Source organism: Acinonyx jubatus, chromosome B3, assembly GCF_027475565.1.
Source record: "Acinonyx jubatus isolate Ajub_Pintada_27869175 chromosome B3, VMU_Ajub_asm_v1.0, whole genome shotgun sequence".
NCBI lineage: Eukaryota > Metazoa > Chordata > Mammalia > Carnivora > Felidae > Acinonyx > Acinonyx jubatus.
The window spans coordinates 89662382-89676982 of NC_069386.1; positions in this window are offsets into that span (position 1 = coordinate 89662382).

Below are 14601 nucleotides of genomic sequence, written 5' to 3' on the forward strand. Positions count from 1 at the left end.
GTCATTGGATATTGACAGGAATTTCACTAAATGTGGTGATTGTTTGGGGCAGTATGGACATTTTAACAATAGGCATTCTTCCAATCCATGAGCATGAATATCTGTGCATTTATTTGTGTTATCCTTAGTTTCTTTCATTGGTGTTTTACAGTTTTCAATTTATAGAGCTTTCACCTTAAATTGTTTTCCTTAGTATTTTATTGTTTTTGATGTTAGATATTATTATAAATGGGACTGCTTGCTCAATTTCCTTTGGAGAGTTCATCATTATATAGAAATGCTACAGATTTTTATACATTGATTTTATATCCTCTGGCATCACTAAATGGTTTATTCTAACAGTTTTTGACTGAGTCTTTAGAGTTTTCTATATGTAATATGAAAACATACAAAATTTATATGGAATAATATAATATGTCAATCTTCAAATAGAGACAATTACATATAATTTTTTATTATATTTGATATTTTTATACAATTGCTCTACTAAGGAAGTGAGAGTGGACTTCTCTGACTTGTTCCTGTGTTAGAGGAGAAGATTCCAGGTTTTCACTGTTGAGTCTGATGTTAGCTGTGAGACCGTCTTCTATGGCCTTTATTATGTTGAGATACATTTCATCTGTGTTTAATTTTGAGAATTTTTATCATTTATCTATTGAGAGGAGCTTATGATTTTTATGTTTCATTCTATTATTGTGGCATATCACCTTTTTTAAAAATAGTTATGCTCATTTCACTTAGCATAACACTCTCCAGTTCCAGTCATATAGAGAAAGACAGATACCATATGTTTTCACTCTTATGTGGATCCTGAGAAACTTAACAGAAGACCATGGGGGAGGGGAAGGAAAAAAAAAAAGGTTAGAGAGGGAGAGAGCCAAGGCATAAGAGACTCTTAAAAACTGAGAACAAACTGAGGGTAGATGGGGGGTGGGAGGGAGGGCTGGGTGGGTGATGGGCATTGAGGAGGGCACCTGTTGGGATTAGCACTGGGTGTTGTATGGAAACCAATTTGACAATAAATTTCATATTGAAGAAAAAGAAATTGAGAATTTTGAAAAAAAAATCTTTGCTTGTGTTCTTGATATAGTAAAGATGTTTGTCTCCAGTGAGGTGGTGCTGAATAAATAAATGGCAGGATGAATGCTAAAAATAAAAATTAAAAAAATAAATAAAAATAGTTTTGCATATGTTGAACCAGCTTTGCATCACAGAATAAAATCCCTCTTGCTCATGTTGTATGATTCTTTACTGTATTGTTGATTTGGTTTGCTAATATTTTGTTGGGGATCTTTATGTTATGTTCATCCGGGATATTGGCCTGTAGTTGTGTGTGTGTGTGTGTGTGTGTGTGTGTGTGTGTGTGTGTGTGTGTGTGTATGTGTCTTTGTTTGGTTTTAGTATCAGAGGAAGGCTGGCCTCGTAAAATGCGTTTTAAAATATTTCCTCCTCTTGAGGTTTTTAGAGGAATTAGAAAACGTTTTAATTACCCTATAAATGTTCGGTAGAATTCACCAATGAAGTCGTCTGGTCCTGGGCTCTTCTTGGAAGGTTTTGATTACTTGTTCGATCTCCTTGCTAGCAATTGGCCTATTCAAGTTTCTATTTCTTCATGATTCAGTCTTAGTAGGTTTTTTGTTTCTAGGATTTTACAATTTCTTCTAGGTTTTCTAATTTGTTGGCAAATAATTTTTCATATCAATTTTTCATGATCTTAATCTTTTTATGTTATTAATTGTAATGTTTCTTCTTTCATTTTTAGTTTATTTCTTTGAGTCTTCTCTCTTCGTTTCTTCTCCTTAAACACAGGCTAATCAGAAACTGGATCTTCAAGCAGCTGGCAGAGTATTCAAACCCTTTCCAGGGGAAAAAAAATGTGAGATTGGTATTTTTGTCTGCAATCTCTGCATTAAACAAGGAGGAGGAGGGAAGAGCTGCAGGGAGTGTTCTCACGCTGTTAGCAACTTCTTTCCCTCTTATAACGTTATAGTCCTGTGGGTCTCATGGGCACCAGCCTCTTTGGTTTTCAGTGCTAGCTGACTTGAGGGCTCATGTCTCAGGTGGCAGCCTTAAAGGTCAGGGTGCTATATATGTGGTCCAAACCCTTCACTCCTTAGAGAGAAACAGGTAGTTAGAGTTCTCTCTGGGCTTTAGTTTATGGCGAGTGTGTGTCTCAGTCATTTTTACCCATTTCAATGTGTGTATGTTCTCAGTTGCCCCATGTGGAGGAGTCAGTCAACCAGTTTCTGGATTTTGCTCAGAGGGAACCAGCTCATGTGTAGCTTTATATTTGGTTCATCTGTGGGAGGACAAATTCAGGAGCCTCCTATGTCACCATCTTGATTAGGATTCCTACTTGTTTCTCCATATCTTTCAACCCTACAACCAACTACTAAGTCCTGGGAATTCAGTTTCTATTTATTTTTGCAATTGATCATTACTGTTCCATCTTCTCTGTTGATACATTATTCAGCATGGGTAATTGGTTTACTCTTTGCCTCATCATTTTCTTTCTTTCTATTCTCATTATTGTTATCTTTGACCTTTGGTTAAGTTCTACTGGAAATTATTCAACAGTTTTTCAAAATTATAATGTGGAATTTCATTCATAGTCTTGATTAAACCTGATATTTCAGTCTTATTATCAATAATGTGTTAATATTTACCTCTTCCTCCAGTTATACCCACAGGGCCTTGTTAGGATTAAATTAGGTACTATATCCAATATGGTGTTGAATGTGTAATTTGTGCCATGCATTGTTTTAACTATAGCAATATGGAAAGTAGTAAAATAAAGGCCATACATTTAGGATTTATCTCATTCAGGATCTGATCCCAAGTGACCCTTTGTATGTGATTCTAGTGCAGCAAAAATGTTTTTTGTTTGTTTATTTGTTTTCTTTTTGGTCATGAAATGCCACTGAATCATTTTTTGTATGGTTATCAATTTTAGTCCAGTATATAACTTGCATTTCCCTACCTGCTATATCCCTTTTTCTTTATGGATCTTTTAATGTATTGGTTTTCTGCATTTTATTATTAATTCTGAGTTTACAGAGAGATTACTCTAAAAATATTTACAAAAATATTTTTGTACAGTAATTTAGCCAAGTAATTGCTTATTAAATATTCATTTATTTACTTGTTAATAAAGTTCAACTAAATCAGGACATGAGGATACCGTTTGTTACAAAGAGTCTGCATTGTGCTTGATGCATTTATTGTGAGAGGTCTTGACTAACGGTTTGATTAATTTTGTGAAGAGTGATTGATTCAGTGTTTGGTTGGCGTATAAGAGTTAATGAAAGCTCCACACATGATTAATACTTTTAGGAAATAATGGAATCCAAGAAAAGCATTCCTCAGGTTTTATAATTATGAAAAACCATATGACATACATTTTATAGTTAAGATATTTTTGTCTAGAAACAATAAGTTCTGTTAGCTGACCACAAAAAAACCTTTCATCTCTATTTTTGGTAAAAAGAATCTTGAAAATTGATCTCTGGGGATGCAGAGGTGAGCTAGATGAAAAATAAAAGAATGTTGGTATCACTATTGCTTGCAGTAGAAATGTCACAGAGCAGTTACAACTCTGCTATATAACCTAACCTTTCTATGCACTGGCCATTTATTTCTTTAATTTCTTGACAATAGAGTTGTGCACTTTTCTTCGTTTAAATTAGAAATGCCTTCTAGACATTTTTCTTCATTGTGACCTCCTGTATAAGGTTCAGGGAGTTTGTTCTGATGCTTACAGAATCTCTTCAAGTCTTTAAAATACAGTGCCTATAGATACAGTGGTGTTAAGCGTGATATGATCATTTCCATCTGAAAACATAATTCTTTCTTGAAGTTATGCATTGTACACTGTAAAAATATAATGCAATCTAGTGATAACTCAGGGAGTGAGTTACTGTATGCAGTGTTAGCCATGCTAGGTGTGATATACAATATGAAACAAACATAAAAAAGCCACTCTTGTTGAAACAGGCATATTTTAACAATGAGGACATTTGTTATTTGTCCATTTGAGCAAAATTTAAGCAGAATCCACCTTGGGCAATACTCCTGAAGTCCTTTTTATGTACAATTTCAGATCATGCATTTTTTCCCTAGCATCTCTAAATGTAGCTCTTGTTCTGCTCTCTGATCCTCCCATTTTTAGTGCATTTTACCAGACTAAAACATAGTATTCTGCAAGTTGTAGCAATTATTGCACTCTGAAAGAGTCAATCTCTAGCACGTCTCTACAAAGAGATGTAATGATGTACACTTCATTTTCAAATAGAAGTATACTGTATTTCTCCTTTCATTCAGTAAAGTCATAATTCATTTCCTTCTTCAAATCCACGAAATTTGAATGTGAAAATTACCTTGTGATAAATTAGGAGAAAGTTGATATGTTCTTTGACTTAGAATAAAGGATTTATAGTTAAAATAATTTCTGTCAAAAATTTTCAGTGTGTTGACACATTGATAAGTACCTGAAAATTAAAATATTTGTAACCCCTATGTATAGATTTTTATCCCTTTGAGAGGAATAGTATTCTTGATTGGAACATGAGACAGCTGCTACAGTATAAAATTATGGTTGATTTTATATTATGACTAAAATAGCCAATGGGAATGTAATTTAGAGAGATATAACACAAAACTTATTTTGCCTCTAAAATTTCTAAATACAACAGATTTTTCATGAGCCTGTATAATAAATAATTTAAAACCTCCATAAGTAAACTCAAATGAAAACTATAGGGATGTATTTTAGCATCATTATCTTAGAATACTTACTAAGTTATGGCAAAGATATGAAAAACTAAGAAAAACAATTAATATTTTGTTGTCAATAAAAGAGTTTTACCAGGTTAGGAAGTTGAAATGGCACAGATTAAGATGAGCAAAATAGTCTTATAATCATAAGTAAATGATATAAGTGGATATAGGTGATACCAGCTACATAATAAAATGTGTCTAAATTACATCATTACATATATAAAACAATTCGTATACCAATGAAAATGAAAACTTGCAAACATAAAATCTTACATTTCAAGTGAATTAGTCTTCCAAAAGAAAAAAAATTCTGAGGAAAGATAAGTTAATATTTTACAAATAAAATAATTAATTTAAATGTTTGGTTATTTTTATGAGAGAAAGAGAGTGTGAGCAGGGGACGGGAAGAGAGAGAGGGATACACAGAATCCAAAGCAAGCTCCGGGGTTCTGAGCTGTCAGCACAGAGCCCGACGTGGAGCTCCAACTCACCAACTGCAAGATCATGACCTAAGCTGAAGTTGGAGGCTTAACTGACTGAGCCACCAGGTGCCCCTACAAATTTTAAATCAAAGAAAATTAGTTTAAATTTAGGTTTTATAGAAAATGTTCTAATATTAAATGAAAAATTAAGTACAATTACCGTGTTTACAGTCTTTGAGGGGAAATTATTGTCTGTAAATTACTACTGTGTTTTGTTTGGTTGGTGATATAATTTCTTTCCATATGAAACCTCGCAGCTGGTTTAGTCTGGTTTTTCCCTGATGTCAGAAGAAATCTAAATATAAACTTCCTCTCTCTGACTTTTTGTGGACATGAAAAGAATATTTAGGTTGATAAAAGCTACCTAAATACACACATGCTGATTATATTTCTTACATATAGGACTGAATTTCTTACATATAGGAATGAATATATATATTCATTCATATACATGCGTTTATACGCACCCAGGCGCCTCCTGTTCAAGACAGTTGTTTATATTTGAGTCCATCCATAGTTCCTTGATCCCAGAGTTGGAGGTAGTTGTAGCTCTCGTTAGAATCAACATTTCTAATTAAGATTTTATTTCATCCTGCCCATTCCACCTTTCTCTAAATAAAATGTTATTTCTGTATTTTCAAATTCTAACATGTTTTAAGTATTTATGTGTATCTATTTTGGTGCTGGTAAAAATAATTTTCACTTGGAACATAATTCTTAAAATAGCTTTTTTTATTTCCTTTCCTTATATCCTCAATTAATTTAATGTGTATAATTTCATAATTTTATGTTCACGTAAATTTGTTAATTTATTTCCCACTTGAAACTATTTTATTTCTGTATGTGTAATCAGAATGGCATTTATCTAAACTTGTATGTAATTATGCTGTTGATAAATTAGCTCTTTTTGTTTGTCTCTTTCCTCTCTCTCCATTAGAATTTAACCTTTATGGACATGATCAGCTTTATTGCTATTTTTGTTAGTCAACATCATATCCCACATATTAGCATGGAGCTTGGGATCCAGAAAGTATAAAAGGAAGTAAATGAATGACTTAGATGAAAAAAAATGGCCAATAAGAAACTACTTAAAGCAAGTGTTTAAGTAATACAAATAATTTTCCTATAATAGTCTGAACTATATTCTGCTTCCCTGCACTAAATATTTAGTAGGATCTATTCTACCCACAGCCTTTGTTCATTAACTCTAGGGAATTAAGGAAGTTAGGTTGTGCTGCGTGGTATAAAGTTATACAGAAAATGACAAGTTATTAAAAACAGCAAAGGAAGAAGTTGAAAAATCTGAAAGATGGAGACGAGATTAGGAGAGGTCTCAGCTGTGCTTCTTGATGGACTTTGTCCTTCACCTTCGTATTTCAAGGGTCAATCAGTGATTTGAGTAGTTTATTTATTCAGAACCTCTCCTTCACTGGATTTCCTTTCTTGCTGAGATCACTCAAAACTCTGACCTCTTTCTGTCAATCAGTAAGACCGAAGTACTCTTAGTTTCTTCACGTAGCACAAGCTGAGGTCTACCCTCAGGTGAAAAGCTTTAAGAATGAGAAAATTACCCAGATCTTTCTCTTCTGAGTGTCCACTTACTTTTAGTTTTTTCCCAATTTTCTTGCTTACTTAGTTATTGGTAATATTTTAATCCTAAATTTATAAGTGTTATATACAGATGTTTAGTCCTATATAAAGTACTTCATCTTTACTAGAAGTAGAAATCCTCTACAATTTTTTAATTCTTTTTTTAAAGAAAAGAACAAGTAAAATAAATGCAGCATTTTCTTTTTAAAATTTATATTTTTTTAACTTTAATTCCTATACAGTGAACATACAGGGTTATATTGGTTTCAGATGTACAGTAAAATGATTCAACAATTCCATATATCATCCAGCGCTCATCAGGACAAGTGCACGCCTTAATCCTCATCACCTGTTTCACCCCTCCCCTCAACCCTCCTCCATCAGTTCTCTGTAACTCAGAATCTCTTTCTGGTTTTTTTTTTCTCTGTGTTTTTTCCTTTGTTTATTTGTTTCTTATATACAACATATGAATGATACCATGGTGTTTGTCTTTCACTGACTTATTTTGCTTAGCATTATACCCCCTAGCTCTATTCATGTTGCAAATGGCAATATTTCATTCTTTTTTTTTTTTACGGGTGAATATACATACCACATCTTCTTTACTCATTCATCTATTGATGGATATTTGGTCTGCTTCCATAATTTGGCTATTGTAAAAAATGCTGCTATGACTATAAGGGTGCATATATCCCTTTGAATTAGTTTTTTGTAATTTTGGGATAAATACCCAGTAATGTGATTACTCGCTCATAGGGCAGTTTTATTTGTAATGTTTTATTTTAAATTTTTGAGGAAGCTCAATACTATTTTCCACAGTGGCTGCACCACTTTGCAATAATGAAAGAGGTTTTTTCTTTTCTCCACATCCTCACCAACATTTGTTTCTTGTGGGTTTTTTTTTTTTAAGCTATTCTGACAGGTGTGAGGTGATCTCTCATTGTGGTTTTGATATGTATTTCCCTGATGGTGCGTGATGTTAAGTATCTTTTCATGTATCTGTTGGCCATCTGGATATCTTCTTTGGAGAAATGTCTGTTCATGTCCTCTGCCCATTTTTAAATTGTATTGCTTTTTGGGTGTTGAGTTGTATCAGTTCTTCATATATTTAGTATACTGACCCTTTATCAGATATGTCATTTGCAGATACCTTCTCCCATTCAGTAGGTTGCCTTTTAATTTTGTTGACTGTTTCCTTTCTGTGCAGAAGTGCTTTTGATTTTTATATAGTCCCAAAATACATCATACTTTCTCATGTGTAAACATCTAATTTTGACATTATAGAGGAATAATATTACCATGGTCCCCTAGAGAGTTTGCCTGCATATTTACAGACAAAGGTTTGAATTTCAGCTTATCTTAGTCGTTCCTGAATGCCTTTGTCATGACCCCGTGGATTAGACCTCAAGAAAATGGCTGCTTAGCTGCAGACTAAAATCACCTCCTTAGCAATAGAGCAAATTGTGTTGTAGTCATCTAGCCCATTTTGTTTCGGCATCATGTTTTTAGTTGGTGAGATTCTTAGAATCATAGGAGCTGACACCATTGGTATATTCTTCTTTCCTCTGATTACATAAGTGTTAGACTGTATACATCTAAAACTGGCTCATTTTATCTATGCTGGTAAATCATTCAGGCTTTCTTATTACCTTGGGCTTTATTTTTATGTGCTTATAAAAGATGATGAAGTCCATCAGGCAAAGATCATTAAGACCACATTAGAGTCTATTATCACAGATGCCAATCCCTCACAAAGTATGCCAAAAATTGTATGTAAAAATAGTACACAGAAAACTTGAATCTATGAATATTATTCATTTTTTCCTTTTTGATTCTTGCCAGAACTGTGCTAGGGGCATTTAATATATCATATCACTTTAATACATTTAGGAAGTTAAATGATTTAAAGTTCTTTTCTGTTTCTTGCTAGTGTAGTTGTAGCTTACACTTCATTCTGGGACTTAAATCGAAGTCTATTATTGGTTACAAGATGCTATTTGGAGCCCCCTCTTAGCAATATGCGTAATTCAAATACACCACTACTCCCTCACCCCCATCCCAATTAATTTACTCTAAGTTTTTCTGCTTCTCTGCCCAGTTTCCCAAACCCTCCACCACCAATTTGGAATCAGCAGTTGTCTCTAGAGAAATAGCTACCAATTCTAGACTCAGTTATTTACTCCTTTCCTAAAGTTTAGCCCAGCAACTTCTTATCAACCTGGTGGTTCTTCAATCGCTTCAAGGATATGATCTTTCTATGCTCTTCTAATTATTCTCAACTGAAAGTTTGAACAAACCTGTACAGTCCCATTACCAGAAGAAACACTCTTGCATTGGTATATTTAAAAGTATTAATTTACCTGTAATTTCCCTATAATCTTTTTTTTAAATTTTAAGTAGGTTCAAACAATTCCCACAACAAAAATTATACAAGATACATAAATATAGGAGTTATAAAAGTTATTTAAAAAGATATTTTTTGGAGGTTCCTGGGTGGCACAGTCAGGTAAGCATCTGACTCTTGATCTGCTCAGGTCATGATCCCAGGTCCATGGGATCAAGTCCTGCATTTGGGATCCACACTGGGCATGGAGTCTGCTTAAGATTCTCTCTCTCTCTTTCTCTTTCTTTCTCTCTCTCTCTCTCTCTCCCCCCTCCCTCTTCCCCTTCTCTGCTTACTTGTGCTCACATGTGCACTCACTCAGAAAAAAATAAAATAAATATATTTTTCCTTTATGGATCAAAAAAGCATCCCTCTGATCCCAGTATACTTTTTTGTTTTCATATTTCCTTCTGAAATATCCACAAACCCAGAACTTTACCCCAAAATGTGAATTATCAACTAAATGCGAGAACACTAATTCTCCCATTAGACAGATTCAACTGGAATAATAATAATATGGACAGTTCAGATAATGGCATGAAGTAATTTTGATATATGAAACAGAGCCCTCCAACAAAATTAAGGGCAGAATTTCATATGGGTTTAAAGTGTACCTCAGGACGCTCTCTGCCTGCATTAGAAATTGGCCCTGCCAGTTTTTTACTATGGGAACCTGAACAAGTTGTGTCCACTTTATAATCCTCATTTTCCCTATCTGTAAAATAGGAATGATTATCAATAATAATTAAACCTACCTATCTCATAAGGTTTAAAGGATTACAAGATTTAGTATATATAAAGTATGTGGGATATAGTGCATTTTTTGTTTATTTATTTATTTTGAGAGAGAGACAGAGAGTGCAAGCAGGGAAAGAGCAGAGAGAGAGAGAGAGAGAGAGAGAGAGAGAGAGAGAGAGATTGAATCCCAAGCAGGCTCTGCACTGTCAGCACAGAGCTCGACGTTGGGCTCGAACTCACAACTGTGAGATCATGACCTCAGCCAAAACTGAGTCAGAGGCTTAACTGATCCACCCAGGTGTCCCTGAAGTGCATGTTTAATGAAAAGAACATGCACTCCTCAAAAATAAGAGAGTAAGCAAGAAATAGGAGACTTGGGATCTTAGAGTCATTAATACAAGAAAATAAAGAAAGGGATGAAAGAATTTCTCTGGATCATGGGGCAGTTAAGTGTCAAAATGACTGATGTGTCACAGCATAGAAAGCAAAAAACTGAACTGCAAACTCCAAATGGCAAAACTTTTTTTTTTAAGTATTTTGTTTTGATTTGTTTTGTTTTTGAGAGAGAGAGAGAGAGAACGAAGAGGGGAGGGACAGAGAGACAGGGAGACGACAGAATCCGAAGCAGGCTCTAGGCTCCTCACTGTCAGCAACTGTCAGCACAGAGCCCAACTCGGGGCTCAAACTCACAAACCATGAGATCATGACCTGAGCTGAAGTAGGATGCCTAATCAACTGAGCCACCCAGGCGCCCCTAAATAGCATAACCTTTCTTAAAATGATATGTTAACTGATTTATCCGATGCTCATTTTAAATATTTTTAGAACTTTCTTGCAATGCTATTCATCAGTTCTATCTACAACAAAACAATATCCTTTCATATATCATAAAAGAAGCACAGAAAACTCATAGTGTTCTTAGAAAGTGAAGCCATTCATTAAAGTATACATGATTCTTATTACTGAATGTGTCTTACCACTTTCTTGACCATAAGCCTGTCTGAAAATTATAAAATTAAAGTTTATTTAAAACACCTACTTTAAAATTCAATTTTATTCATAAACTTACTAGTTTTCTTATAATTCAGGTTGAACTTGTTGATATCCAACATCACTATATTAACAAAATGTAACAATTTGTAGTTACTGTAACAGTACTTCTAAATATTGTTATTCAGGGGAATAAAGATCATGAAATTTCTCTGGAGTATTCAAATAACTGTGCAAGTAACTCAAATGAAAAACAATTGTTAACTAAAATAGAACTATTTAAGAATATTCATGCCTATTATTTTATTCAGCACTTGTTTTTACAAGTTCCAGAAACTAACCTAAAAAGAACTCCTTGGATTGTGTGTTATATCCTTTGTTTTTGCCCTTGTATCCAGCTGTACTAATAAGTTGAGGGGCGCCTGGGTGGCTCAGTCAGTTGAGCATCCGACTTCAGCTCAGATCATGATCTTCCGGTTTGTGAGTTTGAGCCCTGCGTTGGGTTCTGTGCTGACAGCCTGGAGCCTGCTTCTGATTCTGTGTCTCCTCTCTCTGCCCATCCCCACTTGTGCTCTGTCTCTGTCTCTGAAAAATAAATAAATGAATGTAAAAAAATAAAAGTTGATAAGAGATTTGAACAATATAAAAATAATATAAATCTTAGATAAATATTAAATAGTATTTTATAATAACAATGGAAAGATCCATAACCTTTCTAAACACCCAAACCTCTTTCTAAAGTTTTTTAAAATATTAAGTTTTGTTTTGAGAATTCAGCTAAGGATTTAAAGCTAATGTGAAAAAAGCAATTCAATTAAACAGATAAGTACTGGGGCACCTGGGTGGCTCAGTCCCTTAAATGTCAGACATCTCAGGTCATGATCTTGTGGTTTATGGATTTGAGCCCTGCGTCAGGCTCTGTGCTGACGGCTCAGAGCCTCCAGCCTGCTTAGGATTCTGTCTTTCCCTTCTCTCTTTCCCACCCCTGTTCATACTCTGTTTCTATTTCTTTCAAAAATAAATAAACATTAAAAAACTTAAAAAATAAAAAATAAAATAAATGGATAAGTACTTCATTATTTTATACATGTTAGTACCTGTAGTAATTAATTTTTGAGCTAAGGAATTAATTCAATTCACTTATGGCCTTGTAGAAGATCTTACTTTACTTACTGATAGCTGTTGCCCCTTACGGATGTCAATCATCTCATTATTGTTTTCGCCCTCCTATGTCACTAGGAAATAAATCTTTAGAATAATGCTGGTTATTCAGGGACAAAAGCATTGTGTTATTACTATAAAAATATTTTTTGACAAAGAAAAAAAAAAGGAATTGTTTCTTCCTTCAGATTGTTAGCAGAATTCAGTTTTCTCGTAGGGCCAAGCTATCACTTATTTGCTGACAATAAACAGAAAGACATTTTCAAAAATATTTTTTGCCGGTGCTTTGATTTCTATAACCAAGGAAAAAAAAGCTTCATTTCTGGAGAGCTTCTGACTACATACAGGAAGCGTTGGAAAGATGGTTGAAATAAGATGTTTTGGTCATAGTGATGAGAATGATGCTGTATTGTAGTAACCTAATTTAAGTGACTGAGCAGGAAAATAGACTGACAGAGCCTCATTCTTGAAATTTTCTTTGCATAAACTATTCTAAATAACTACATTGGTCACAAAACTCATACTTAGATACTTTATATTTTAAATCTATCACCTAAATTGATATGGAAGCAATGTAAACTATGAAAATGCTTGTTTTCATAGTTATTTATATATCTGCAATGCAGATTGAGTTAAATAGTATCATTGGTATTTTCTTGTCAGCTTTCCACCTCAATTTTGGACACATAATTCATCTCCATTGGTTTTGTACCATAAAAAACAAAACAAAACAACAAACAAACAAACAAAACTACAGTAAGTGTTCCAGTTAGATACACAGGAGAGTGTCTTTCATTTGCTTTCAATGCTGCAAATGAATTTTGGATTTATTTCTGTATTTACTTTCCCCATATATTGCTAATATAGCTGATATTTTGCTACATTACTTCCTCCTAGCTTATTTTCTATATTCTTTTATTTCTTTGAAATTTTTGCTAATCTCCTTAATGTATTTAAATTTCTATGTAATTACAACATTTTGATTTATTAATGTATCTGGTACCAAATCTTTAACCATTTAAAATAGACAAAAATCAGCAACTACAACAATATACCAACATAAAGAGTGAAAAAATATTAAACATAAAAACATAACAATTGAGCAGGCTACTAAAAATAATCACCATTAAAATGTAAACAACTATTATAAATACATTTGTATATTATTAAATATATTTATTAAATATGAGGTCCGAATAAGTTAGGAAAAATAAAATATATATGTGATTATAAAATATGCACAAATATACTTACAAACACATAAACTTCAGTAGCCCCAACCATGCACCATGATACCTATTTGATAATTAATGCCTAATACATACAAAATTGTGTACATTTTACAAATGTATTTGACAAGAATCTTACTTTCTGATTGTTGGTTGCAAAATTCTATATTTCTCCTTGTATGTTCAGATTATTTATACATTTCTATTTGTTTGGTTTTTGTCTCTACCTTTTCTATTCTACCTATCCATAAATGGCTGATGTGAATTAAAATGTCTTGTTTAGTAGACTTACCAGTTTTTACTCTAATTTTACCAATTTTATTTAATGCATGATGAATCTATTCTGTTGCAACATATTTGTAATTGCTATCTACTTTTGATGTATTAAAAATTTGATCATGATATAATAATCCTATTTATTCCTAATACTGATTTTTAAAGTCTATATAATCTTAATATATCTAAACCACAGATTTTTTTGTTCACTGTTATTAGCCTAATATTTTTATATCATACTTTCACATTCAACTTCCTTGACTACTTAGTCTTTATAGATGTCTCTTATAAAGAACAACAGACATTATTTAAATCAAATCTTAGAAGGCAATTTGGTACATTTACATTTGTTGTAATAGAAGTTATTTGAAAATACTCCAAAAAGTTAATGAAAAAATCTGTATAAGTTTTATTTTTATTTTCTAATCATTTATACATGTATTTCATAGCAGATACCCATACCACTTATTTACTAAAAAGAGAAGAGTTTTAGGATATTCTCACTAATTATTCCCCACCATTTTTATGCTGAATTTTAATTCTAGATGTGTGTGTGTATGTAAATCATTTTTTTAAATCTTAAATATTATCTATTCTGACATATCACTTCTAATTGCAAAGTATTTGGTCAACCATCCCTCACTATCTCTTTGATATCTCCAGCATTTGTTCCTTCTTTTATTTACTTTCTCCAAAGGTATTTTCTTTCTTTTTTTTTTTAAATAATTTTTGTTTGTTTGTTTTTTAGTTTACATTCAAGTTAGTTATTTTCTACATGTTTGTATGTTAAATCTGACCTAATGTTCATGATCTTGTTTATAGAATGGCCTTATATTTGCTTAATTTGTTTGGCTATAAAATTATAGACACAGTGTTATCTTGTTGAAAATAATACTGTATTCTTCAGAATAGATTCTTAAATCTTGCTATTGAACACTCAAATGCCAGGGTGCCTGGGTGGCTCAGTCAGTTAAGC